Source organism: Urocitellus parryii, chromosome Y (assembly GCF_045843805.1).
Source record: "Urocitellus parryii isolate mUroPar1 chromosome Y, mUroPar1.hap1, whole genome shotgun sequence".
Taxonomy (NCBI): Eukaryota; Metazoa; Chordata; class Mammalia; order Rodentia; family Sciuridae; genus Urocitellus; species Urocitellus parryii.
Window position 1 is genome coordinate 54,305,560 of NC_135548.1, and position 13,138 is coordinate 54,318,697.

Consider the following 13,138-nt stretch of genomic DNA (forward strand, 5'->3'; position numbering starts at 1 on the left):
AGTGACTCTTTCAAGTCACATCACTTGCATGGTAGGGCTAGAGCATGGATCTTCCTAATTGATTTCATGGGACTCTCTCATGGAAACTGTGACTGCTTCCTAAACACACACTCTACATTTGGAGTGTCAAAATTCTTGCCACTGCCTCCTTGGCAAGTGTATCTTGTCTTCTACGTGGGAATTTCACAAATATTTTCCTTTGGTTTGTGGAGGTCATGCAGAAGGGATTTCATTTGAAATAGCCCAAACAAGAAATACCAGTTGTCTTTTTCGCACATGGATGTGTGTAGTGAACACCCCTTTCTGTGTGCTTGCATGAGTTACTCCTTTGAATTTGTTGAAGAATGGTTGGCTGGGGAGCAAGTTAACGAGAGATGGATATCAATGGTTGTCAAGTATTCTGACGTGAAGAATGTATTGAGGATGTGAAGGGTTTTCTAGCCAGTTCCTATGGCTCAGTCAGGGATCAGTCAGAGGATTCTGTCTGGTAGACTCTTTGGCACAGATGTCAAAGTGGCCTGGTCTTACCCTGTCCAGGACTGAATGCTGAGCTTGAGTGGGAGCTTCTTGTCATTTCAAGCATTTCCATGAGTCTGTCCTCTGTTCTCTTGTATCCAAGTGGTTTCTAATAGGAAAGCAGAACAAAAATTGAAAGTATGGTGATTGATTATTTTTACCAATGTTATTTCAATCCACTTTGTTTAATACGAAATTACCTTTATGCTAGTAAGATTTCATATGTGAGGAAATAATGAAAATATTGGGGTTAGGGGATGAGAATATGCAAATCAAACATTTTTGAGCACCAAGACCCGTTTTTTGTTTTTGTTTTTGTTTTTGTTTTTGTTTAACTTAAATAATATTAAGTGCCAGAGGACCACCGCTGCCATTCAGCCTCAACAACCTCCAGGTCCAGCCTCCAGGTGGCCCATTTCACCAGGGTGTGTGGGACCACACTGTCCTGGGATGAGAGAACAGTACCCACGGATGTTGACATCTCACAGAGTAGATATTGCCAGTGACAGTAGGGAGCTATTGGCACATGAGGAAGGGAAGAGCTCTCAGGATGTTAAGAGGGGGCCGCTTCGAGACTCATTGGGTATGGCACGAGGCTGCTGGGTGTGGTGTTGGCCTGGGCCCACTGAGTGGGGCAGATCCGTGGTCTGTGTTTCTGTACCCTCCTCTGTAGCCTGTGTTGGCAGCAGATCAGGGAATTGCGATCAGAAGTGCTCCCAGTAACACAGGCACCAGCCCCCAGAGTGTGTGCCTATCCGTTTCCCCACCTGGCCTGACTTAGTGCCTGTCTTGCCTCAGGGCTGAGACCCTACAATCTCTGATGAGGGTGTCTGTGGTCCAGATCCAACCTGCATGGCCAACATGCTCAGACCTTCAGCTGGGTCCTAGGCTGCTGCAACCAAACTCTGTTAACTGGGTGGCCGACAACAGAGGAAGTGTCTTCCGTTGAGCTCCAGAGGCTCAACACAGTAGGTGTTGGGCTGTCCCAGTGCCATAACCCCTCCCAGGTTTCAAGGGGACTGTCTCCCCAACTCTCCCAGCCCTTGCCCACTCTCCTATTGCTGCCCACGATCTGTGGTTCCCATATGGGCATCCCGCCCTGGCTCCAACCTCACATATCCGGTATCCTCCAGTCTCCCTGGTATCTGGGTCCAGACTCTCCTCTTCCTACAAGAATATCAGATATTGGATTTGGTCCCAGTTGATGCTGTGTTCCATCATGTGAGCTCTTAGCTTCATCACTGTGCAAAGACTCTTTTCCCACACAAGTTCGCACGACTTTTGGCTGGCTAAGAATTTTCAGGCGACACTTTTCTAATGAGTACACTTTCCTTCCTTCCGATCTCCCACCAGTGAGCATTCCTCGCACCCTTGTCCTAGTTCCTTTATGGCAGTTTCCCTCCTTATGGCTGAGAGGACCTAGTGACCCCTGAATTCACACGTTCTCCTCAATCACCAACACACTGCAGAATTCTCCAGGGGGCCATATATGCTCCTGGAAGTTGGTGTTGGAAATAGTTCTCCATCCATTAATCACTCCCTCACTCACTAATGTCCTTGTGTCCTTGAGAAAGGCTCTCCCTTTCCTGGTTTTCCTGAATAGAAATCCTCTTGCCTCTTGGGTGAATAGGGTTATGGGTTGTGCAGAGGGTGTTGGTCCACTGAGCATCTTAGAGACTGTCCTTTATGGAGCCTAATGATCCTCACTGGGGAATGAGGCCAGGGTCCTAACTGTGGTTAGTTAGAGAGGGAAAGAAGGACGAGGGAAACTCAGATGTCCCTTCATGGCCCCTGGAGTTAGAGGACTTACCCCTTTGCACCTGGGATCAGGAGACCTCATTTCCTCGAGGACACGCACACTCAGACATTAATCTTGAGTGTGGGTTCCTTTCTGGGGTCCAGGGCTGTTGTTAGCCACCAGGAATGACAGTGCTCTCCATGCTGAGTGGAGCCATTTTTGCCAGGAAAGAGATCCCATGGTCACGCCTTGTGCAAAGCATCCCACGCCAGGGGCTCCCATGCCTACATTCCTGTCCTGAAAGGAAGCCACTCAGAGGCAAGGTGGGTCCAACCACCTCCCATGTGTTCACTCATCACTGTGTTCCAGCAGTCACCCCAGTGAACAGTCCTGATGGGATTGGATGTGGCTCAGAATGTCACCCTCATGAGCTCTACCCTGCCACAGCTGCAGTTCTGCAGTGGGAGAAACTCAAAACCTCAAAACACATGCACATGAAAGAAAAGAGCAAGAGCCAGAGCTCAAACAGGCCAGGTGTGGCAAAGACAGCTGGAGTGCCTAGGTTGGGACTCAGAATTATGTCAGTGGGGTGGCATTGCTGCTGGCACCAGCATGATAACCGAGAGCCAGCCCTGCTCATTTTGGGGAGCAGTGTGTTGGGGAAGGCAGCAGAAATTGAGAGGCAGGATTGAGTTTGGCCCTAGGAGGAGGTTGGGTAAGAGGCCAGTGTGGGTTGGAGAGCCTGGGCAGATAGACAGAGGCCAGGGCACACCCCAAAGCCTGGAGACTGTACTTGATGTCCAGGGTTGTGAAACACCACTTCCCCTCTTACTCACAACTGAGAGCAAGGGGCATTGATGAGTTCAGTTTGTGTGCGGCTGCATCCCAAGGTGGCTCGGCTAGGAACCTCTGTTTCCTTGACTCAGGAGGCTGGGAGTCCAGGCTCCACTGAGGCTCGGCTGGGAGGATCGGAGTCTGAGTTTATGCCTGTGTTCCCTGTAGGATCCATGTTGGCTGAGCCTCAGTGTTTTTGTAATGAGAGGATGGGTGACCGTCATGTCTTTATCACAGGACACACTTGCTAAATGGATTTGTTTGCTCTGAGGAGGAAAGAGAGAGGGGGGAGTGGTGCTGGAGACAGGGATGCAGACAGGGGTCATGGACTTGGCATAACTCAGTCTTGGAGGTGATATCCCATCACCTGTACCCACTTCAATTCCCATGAATCCAGAGGCTGAGCCCCCTTGAGGTGAGGGGTGAACCGGTTCTGGGCAGCAGGATGCTGTGGTACCTCGGAGTCTCTGTGAGACCCCAACACTAGACACACTTGGCCCTTTTGAAATCTTAGGAGAAGCCTTGGGAAGTTGTATGGCAGAGGGGAGCAGCCTCTGCATCTCAGTCCCCTCCAACTTGCCATGGTGTAGAGAGGGAACTGCAGCCACGATGGGACGGACATTGGCCATGTCCCTGTGTGGGACACAGGCCTGATTGAGTTAGGGTGCATTCTTTGTCTCTCCCTTTCTTGTGATTATCCCATCTCTACATGTGTGCTTTAGCCACCTGTGAGTCCCATCTCTGGTTTCAGAGAGAACAGAGGGTGTTATGGGCCAATAGACACAATAAACCCTAGAGATTAGATGCTACCCTACTTTCCAGAAAAGACTGGGCACACCATGAGTTGCACAATGATGGGACCAGGGTCCAAAAGCTGCTGAGAGGGAAGGACTGGTTGTGAATGCATTTTTGAAGGCTCCAAGCTGGAACTCTAGTGGCACCAAGCAGGGCAGATGCTGGTGGGGATGTTTGGGTAGTTGTTGGTGAACACCTGCGCACCTGAGATGGGTAGGCATGGAGGAGAAATCGGCAGCCCATAGGGCTGTTGAAAGTGGTCTTATGTGAAAAGAGGCTCAGGTATGGGCACAGGAAATGACATCATTGCCTTGACAATGGATCAAACAGAACATGGAACCCTGGTATCCAGGCACCCACTTCACTGACCAAGCCATCCGAGCTCACTTGGTTGGAGCCACTGGAGGGAGAAGGATGTTCTCCTGTGGTTGCAGACAATGCCGAGCCTCAGGCTCCCAGGAATCTCAGGGGGGCCAACTAGCCCTTTTGTGGATACACTGGGTGAGGCTTCATCTTAGACGCCACAGCCTCTGGCGATTGTCGCAGAGGAGCTCAAGAGTAACAGTGAGTAGCACAGGGCAGGTGAGCCCAGCAGGCCCTCTAGTCTGATCCCTGATGAATGGCCCAGGACTCCTATTCTGACTCTGTGTGTGTGTGTGTGTGTGTGTGTGTGTGTGTGTGTGTGTGTTTGTACTGATGGGAACTGTCCCATTGTGCTTTGACTCTAGTGTATTGGCACAAGTCATTTTTCTGTTTGTCACCATTTCCATTTTGAACCCACCATTCTTGGTCCCAACCCAGGGTGAAAATGATCAGAACACGGAGGAGCCCTTCAGGGTTCAGAGCCTTGAACCTTACAGGCAGGACCAGCTTAGGAATGAGCTCCTGCCTGTCATTTGTGGGAGGAACCTACATTTCAGCAGCAACATGGGGTTAATCTCCTGGGATTTCATCCCCACCCAGCAGGTGCTGGATCTCTTGTTCCCAAAACAGCCACCTTCTTCAGTCTTTACTCCTGGTGCCACTCCACATCCTCCAAGGGGACAAGAACCTCAGGTTCTGGATGGATGTTGTAGAATGCCCACAGAGCCAACTGCCAGGCTGGGTGGGGTGCAGTTGCTGGGCTTTGCTGATGTTGTCATCCCCCACAGTTCTTGGAACCTTCTGTGGCAGTGGCATCCAGGACCCCAGCAGCTGTGAGTAGCAGCTCCTCACTGCTTCACTCCAGCGAGCAGGTGGAAGACAGCCGCGTTGTTCACGTCCTCCTAGAGGGACAGAGCCTGAGGGAGACAAAGCGCATCCTGGTAAGCCCGACAGCAGGGCTGCCTCCTGGGTGTCCACACAGTGGAAGGCAGGAGACACAGCCAACCCGAGGGCTATGGTGGGAAATAAAGAAGAGAGAGGTCCGTCTTAAGGGCTTGACCTGAGGAGGGAGAGCATCAGCATGCCCAGCTTCAGTGGTGAGTGGGCCTGTGTATTGTGGGTTTTGCAGGCCAGAAGTGCAGACGGAAATGCTGTGGACAGATGAAGGCAGAGATATGTCCAGGATGCAGGCTGCAGTGCCTAGAACTTGGTATTCTCAATGAGTGAAGTTGGAGCAGAGGAGGTGGCAGTGACTTGTCACATGTGTAGGAGGGGATGTGTTCCTGGTGGCAGGGAAGAGAACCTTCTTAGCATGACTAGGTGTAGGAATTTGGGGTCGGGATCACCTGGGGGGTCATGCCAAAGCTTCGGAATGTTAGGCTTTGCATGTATGTAAATACGGAGCTAAAGGGGTTCTTGGCAGAATTTCTATGGATGTGCAGTAGACACGCTAATGCTGCAGGTGTCCAGCTGCAGAGGAGTCATGTTCAGTGACTGCCAGTGCTGAGTCAAGTACATCATTACAACCAGACCCGCACTGAGCTTCCAGAGGCCAGGGCCTCTCAAAGCTATCATGAAGCACTCAAGTGCACACTCTTGTATCTGAGTCTGTTTTGTGTCGTGGCAGTCAGGACCCAAATTTTCAGTGCATCTGCCTCTTCCACCCACAAAGGCAGCCTGCATCCCAGATCACACTTGGTGCGCAGATCCCTGGCCCATTGCTCTCATCTCAGTGAGATGAGAGTGTGTCTGTGCATAGGCAGTTTGGTCCTTTGACATGAGTGGAATGTGGCTCCCCAGGGGGAGGGGAGATGGCAGGTACAGGCAGATATTTGTACCAGGATTGTTCTAGTAGCACATTGCAAGAACCCAGGTGGTATATGGAGGACACACTCAGGTAGCAGGATAACAAGATTGTGCCCTTGTATATGTAGCTGAGATTTCTCCTGAATGTTTGACCACAGTCCTCTGGGTAGCTCTTCTAAAAGCCATTCTCTGATGACATTTGTCCCACCCTGATCCAGGTGACCTTTCAGGAGACGGTGACAAGCCTCATCCGCAGGGCCTTGGACCAAAATTTGTTGCAGCATGAGGATGTGGACAACTTTGAGCTGCTGTATATGATGTCTGAGGATGAGAGTAAGTAGGACAATCAGACAGTGGGGAGACATGATCCACAGTGGGCTCAGGATAACTGACAGCCAAGAGAAAGTGGGCCTTGGCCCCAAAATACCAAAGTGTGATGGGCCTGGCGGAGACTCTCAGGGGTTGTGGGTGTTTTGTGGTATAATCCTTGAGTGCCACCTAACAATTCTCTCCACTTCGCTCTGCAGAAATCAAGGTCTCTGACCACTCACTCGTGTGTCTGTCCATGAATCTGGGAATACAATATTTCATGGTGAGGAAACGCCCCCAGGTCAAGGGAAAGGAGGTAAACACCTACCTTATTCAAGCTGTGCATGTGCTGCCGTTCCACTCCGACCTGAGGAAATAAGAAGCCTCAGCAACTGGACATATTTGCTGGAAGCCCAAAGAGCCAACTGACAGTCTGGGGTGGCTTTCTGTTTCTGGGTTTGCTGATGTTCCATCCCATCACAGTTCTCAGAATCAACCTGCAAGTCCTCCAGGCCGCTTTCCCACAAGCAGGTGGGAGACACCTGCTTAATTCGTGTCCACTTAGAAACACAAAGTCCAGAGATGGCCAAGAGTGTTCTGGTAAGCCTGGGAGCAGGGGTGTCCCGTGGTGCTTACACCTGGGTGGGGAGCAGACACTGGTCCAATACCATGGACTACTCATGCCCTCTTGAATTTGGAGCTTCTGGATGATCAGGAGGATAGATGGGAATCAAGAAGGGAGAGGTCAGTGTGAAGGGCTGGAGCTGAGATGAGCGAGTGTAGCAGCTTGTCCACTGCCATGTCTGAGGGAGTCTGTGTGTCAGGTGGCAGCATGCAGTCCAGAAGGGCAGGGACAGGTATGGGTGACAGATGAGAATAGGACAGGAACTAGGTTGCAGGTTCCCTTGTATGGGATGCTGACGTCTATGGAGGAGGACAGCAGTGTGAGGTTCTCCATGTTCCTTGAACAAGGAGCTGAGAGAGTCTCTCTGCAGAGTCGATATGGATGTGGAGCAAGCACACTAAATGTCCAGGTAACCCAATGACCACCCTTGCCGGATGAGGTGGCCTCCTACATCCCAGCCAGCACTGAGCCTCTGGAGGCCAGGAGCTCTCGTGGCTATCTTTCAGCTCTCCTGTGTGTGGTCATGTTCCTGGGTCTGTTTTTGGCCCTGGCAATCCAGACCAAAGCCTCTAGGTTTTGTGCCTAGGCCATTCCCAATGCCGCCTGCATCCTCGGGCAGACCTGGGATCTTGGAGGCTATTGTCCCATTCCTCCCAACTTGTGGGATGAGATTGCATCTGTATGCAGGTAGTGGGGTCCTTTCACTCCGAGAGGAGTGCAGCTCCACAAAGAGCAATGGCAGGCCCAGGAAGTCCTATGTACAAGGATTGGGCTAGTAGCCTGTGGGAAGAGCCCACACGATGAGCAGGAGGTCAGCCTCGGGTAGTAGGGTCATGGATGTTGCCCTTGTATTTAGAGTGGAGGTGCCTCCAGAATGCCCCTGCCCACTGTCCTTGAGTAGTCACTTCAAGGCCCATTTCCTGAAGGCCTGTCTCCCATGCTGCTCCAGGTGACCTGCCACGATAGGGCTCCTGTCGTCATCCGCAGCGCCCTCGACCTACACTTCCTTACTGAGGAGAATCCAGAGGATTATGAGCTGGGCCAAATCATCTCTCGCCGTCAGAGTAAGTGAGACAATCAGATAGCAGAGAGCAAGGGTCAGGATGTGGACTCAGGTCAACTCTTAGCAACAAAGAGTAGTCTCTGACCCCCAAGAACACTCCAACAGGTGTGTTGGGTTCGTGCACAAAGCCAACTGCACTTCTGCTGGTGGAAGGTCTTGAGGTCCAATGGTATACCCCGGTGGATATTGCGGCTCCCCACCAGGTGCCCTCCCCTGGACATGAACAGGCATCCAAAGCTGACATCTTTGAGGAGTGAGGAGGAAAGCCTCTCTCCAGGAGCAGTATGTTTTCATGGTCTGGGATAGGAGTGGTTTCAAAGGAACATGGGAATGCATGGGCTAAAGAGGGAACTGGCATTTTGTGGACTGAAGCAGTACTATTGAAAGCCTTCTGTGTGACCAAAAAACCACTGCCTGGGCAGAGCATTGCCAGGATTCTAGCAAGCAGTAACAGGATGAAATTGGGAAGAAAACACAGCCTGGGAGACAGCCTGAATCATCTGTTTTTGCATAAATTCCATGGTCTTACGCACCTGAGTCCACTAGGCAAGGAGTGATCACAATAGCCAGGTTGTGATCCCTAACTAAAGTCAGATGAGGGCTTCCTGAGCACGTAGCCACAGAGCTCATCTGATAATAATGCCAGCGCTTTTTCATTGGTTGGTTGGTTGGTTTTTGTGAGCCAAACACCACAGCAGCCATTATCCCAGCCTATGTACCCTGAAGACCACCATCCCTATGAGTTCTAGGATCACTTGTCTCCTATCTTAACCTACTGTTAGGTTAGTAGAGTCTATGGAAGAGGAAGTCTGTCTGGGGCCTTGGTAGCCTAAGAAATTCATAGCAGAGATCTCCACATCCAACCCAGAAGGGATGGAGAACAGGCTCTAGGTTAGAGGAGGGCGACAGGAAACACATGTTCAGAGGAAGGAGAAGCGGATGTTGTATTCCCCCACTCGGGGTCATGGCACCACTGGGCCATATGCCATGTTGGAGGGAAGCAGTCCCTTTGCTGGTCTTTGGAACCATTGTTCTCAGTAGGGCAGTATTTGGAATGTGGCCTCCATTCTCAGAAGCCTGGTTCACATGGAGGCGGGCTCCACCAACGCAGAAGCATGGTTCTAACGTGGTATCCGTGCTGGTCAGCCTGTCCTCACTGTGGCCATACTTGAGGAAAATAACTCAGAGGAGGAATCCTAGGCCTTTTTTCTCTGGGTTTCATAGCTTTCTCTTTGGTTGTGCACTGAGGCTGTCCATAAAGCTCTAGTGTGTGGCAGTGGAGAGCTCCTCAGCCCTTGCCACAAAGGCATAGACTGGGAGAGAGAGAACGAGGCTGGCAGAGAGGGAGAGAGAGAAAGATGGAGAGGGAGGACCTCTCCTTGGAGAATGAGGATTCAGTGGAGCCAACAGGAACAAGGTACTGTTGCCCAGGGCACAACCCTGTTTAGGTCTTACTCCAACCATGCTCAACCTTTCTTCCAGTCCCTCCCACCCCCCAGTAGTGTATTCATCTTGAATGAGAATTTCATGTTGACATCAGAGCACTCACCATCCAATGCTTCCCTCCAAACCCACCTATGAAGATGGCTCATGTGGGGACTGAATCTTCAGCACAGGAGCCTTTTGTAGGAGATTTCAGATGCAAACCCTAGTGGTGTGCTTTGGCAGATGCAAGAGGACCTGAGATATTCTGGAGTCCAAAGCCTTCGGTAGGAACAGACATTAGGTCTGTTGAAGTGCTCTGCCTAGTTCTTCCTCAGGGAGGACTGTGGAGGCTGTCTTTGTAGGTATTGGTGCTGAATTGGAGAGCTCTCAGGTGTGTGGCTCTGGCCTTTTCTGGCACAGGCTCTCAGATGTTGGCGTGTCCTAGGGAGCACCTCCTGAGTGCCACCTTCTTTTTGTACACCCCTCTCTCCCCAGAGCTGAGGATTCCAGCAGAGGCCAACGTATTTTATGCCAAGAATCCTCACAAAAAATCCAACTTTGTGCTGAGGAAAAGGAGCCTCTCCCAAAAGAATGATGGGTGGATCGAGCCTCAACCTCCCTCTCGTCCTGCAAAGAAGGCTCCTGCCCTCCTGAGGATGCTTGCAAAACCATTCTGTTGCTGTGTGCCTGGGCGGGGCTGAGGCAGCCCAGGAATATTTACATTGATTACTATTTTCTTCAAAGTTTGAATCTATAGTTTGCCATTGTCCTTGACCTTGTTTAGTAACACAGTTGTTACTCTATCCTGTATTTGTTGTTTCCATTAATATATTATTATTATTTTAAAATATATATGTTTTTGTTACCTGATCTACTGTGATGATTTGAGTATACTAAATGTAGCAGTGATTCCTAAAGGACACATCCAAACCAACAGGAAGGAATGTTTCATTCTATCAGCAAGAACTTTTGTTTTTAGGAGTTTGGCAGATGGCATTATCTGAGTCAGTTTTCCAATGGGGGCAATGAAGTATCAGCTATGATGGTACAAACACAAACAAAGACACACAAACACACACAAGAGCACACACACTCACTGAGAGATAGATAGACAGATGGAGTTGGTCTCTGCTGAAATACTTTGGAGACATGGTTCTGATTTCTCCCCTTTTGGAGTATTTTCAATTGCACAAGGTGTCTTGCAAATGAACCCATGTCTGAGGAAGACATGCATGTGTACTTCACATGCCACTTTTCACATAGCAGGAAGGTCATGTAATATTTTTCATGCAGCTGTCTTTTGACTGTGAACCATCCCATGAGGTCAGCTGTGGAATTTTCAACTTGTAGCATCACAATGGGGATCCACTCTTTGGATTTGGGGATATTTCCGATTTTCTTGATTCAGATTGGAATGATATATATATATATATATATATATATATATATATATATATATATATATATATATATATATATATATATATATATTAGTTTTTGATGAAAATTCTGCATTTGATGGTAATGAATGTCGTGCATCTAGGAATCTGTAGAGTGCAGACAATGAATGGATGCCTACTGTTGTCTGGACTGGTCTGAAAAGTCCTGTAGCATCTGAGCATGTGTGAGGGCTGTACAGGTCTTGCCAAAAGTCCAGGTCAGATGATCCTGCACAAAGCTGAACTCCTAGTGGTCTCCACAACAGTGTAAGGGCCAAGGAGGAACTCACTTCCACACAGAAGTTGGGAAGCTACCTTATGAAGGTGATCATAGATACGGGATTATTAATATATCCAGGTTTGCATCTATTATTTTTTTAGCTTTTGACTTTCGCAACTGTGGGCATCTTGACAACCATCAACTCCCTGTAAGCACAGACAACTCTATAAGAACCTGAGGATAAATTTCCCTGTGCATGTCCCCTTGTGAAACTGCTTAAGCACCGCCTGGTTTACACACAGGTCGAATTTCTAGGTCAAAGTGTGCATGTTTACTTCTTTGACTAAGCACTGCCAGGTGGCTCTTCTGCATAGCTCTACCTGTGGCCAGGATTGTATTATCTAGCTTTCTAACTTTTGCATGTTGAGTAGATACATAGTGGGAGCACACTGTTTTTGTTGGTATTTTTCTTGGTATCTATTCTGATGCTTTTCACTGGGGGATTTTTTCCTGTGAAAATGGGCTTCCTCTACTTGACCTTATTTTCTTCTTTTTAAAATTTTTTTCAATGTGACTTTTTAATTTTAGTTTTATTAAAGACATTGCCCCTTGCTTGCATAGTCTATATCTAAAGCACTAGTCCTTGCTCCAAGGCCCAGCTTGCTCTCAGCTGCCCCAAGAGGGGAACAGTCTTTGGCGGTAGACAAGAGACGCCCCTGCAGGGGGCACAAGTGCTTTGGCCCTCTGGTGTCTTGCCAGCAGTGCTTCCCATGCTCACAGAGGGTTTCAGACACTGAGTCAATGGTCCAGGTGGTCTTTTGTTCAGTCTGATCTCAAATTGAGCTCCTCTGAGAGGTCATATTGAAGTCCTTGTGTGTACCTGACCCATCATTTTAAACAATATTCCAAGTTCACTTTTTGTGTGTACGTGGGTTCTGGGGATTGAACCCAGGGCCTTGAGCCTGTGAGGCAAGTGACCTACCTGAGCTACACCCTCAGAGACCCCTGTAAAAGTATTTCCCCTTTGCCTCGGGGTCTAAGTTGCCAAGGCTGACCTCAAACGTTCCTCTTGCCTCAGCCTCCCTGGTGGCTGGCATGACAGGCATGCACCTGGGACTGTCACACTCGAGCCTGTGATGGGAACTCATGTGCATCTGTCCAGGGCTGAGCATGGTTAGGCAGAGCTGTGCTCCAGGCTCCCTGCAGGGCTGTGGAGGCTTCTGCTGCCCAGCAGCCCTGGTGCCATGGCCAGGGCTACTCCCAGCCGAGGGCAGGCAGCTGCCCATTGCTGTAGGCTGACCTTATTTTCTTCTTATGGCACTCGTCCGTTCTCTGGAGTATGTTGTATGGTTTGTCCATTAGGAGTCTAACAGGTCCTCTAGAACCTTCAAACAATTAGTAAAATTCCTGAACAGTAAGTGAGCGCGCGCAGAAATTGGGCTAATATTTTGGGAAGAACAATGTTGGATGATATATTCATGGCTTGAATATATCATCCAACATGAAGTTATTTTTTATTACTTACAAAATAATAAAATAATGAAGCAATACCATGGGCTGAGCTAAAATAGATCCTTAGGATCTTAGGCATTCTGTAATAAATCTGTGTCACTTGAAGTATAGAGTTGATCGACTCTGAGTAATGAAACAGAAGTAAAGGTATCAAAGCCAATGATCATCTGTTTCCAATTTTCTGTGATTTGGTTCAAGTGGTAAAGTGGTGATATTTATTAATAATGGATCGAATAGGTTCATAATTGTTTTAGAGTACAATTAGATGCCTTCAAACTTTAGGCTACATGGGCACATTTGAGAACGGTTCCAGCCATTCTCTCATCTTTTGGGTCATTCCCCTCCTATGTCCTGTGAGACATTTTCTATGTGAGGCTTTAAGAAGAAGAAGAGAATATTCTGTAAAGAAAACCTTGTGATCTGTGCAGTATGAAGTTGAATGGATTCATTCAGAAATCAGAAATTCTATTGAAAGATACTTATTGGCATGAGC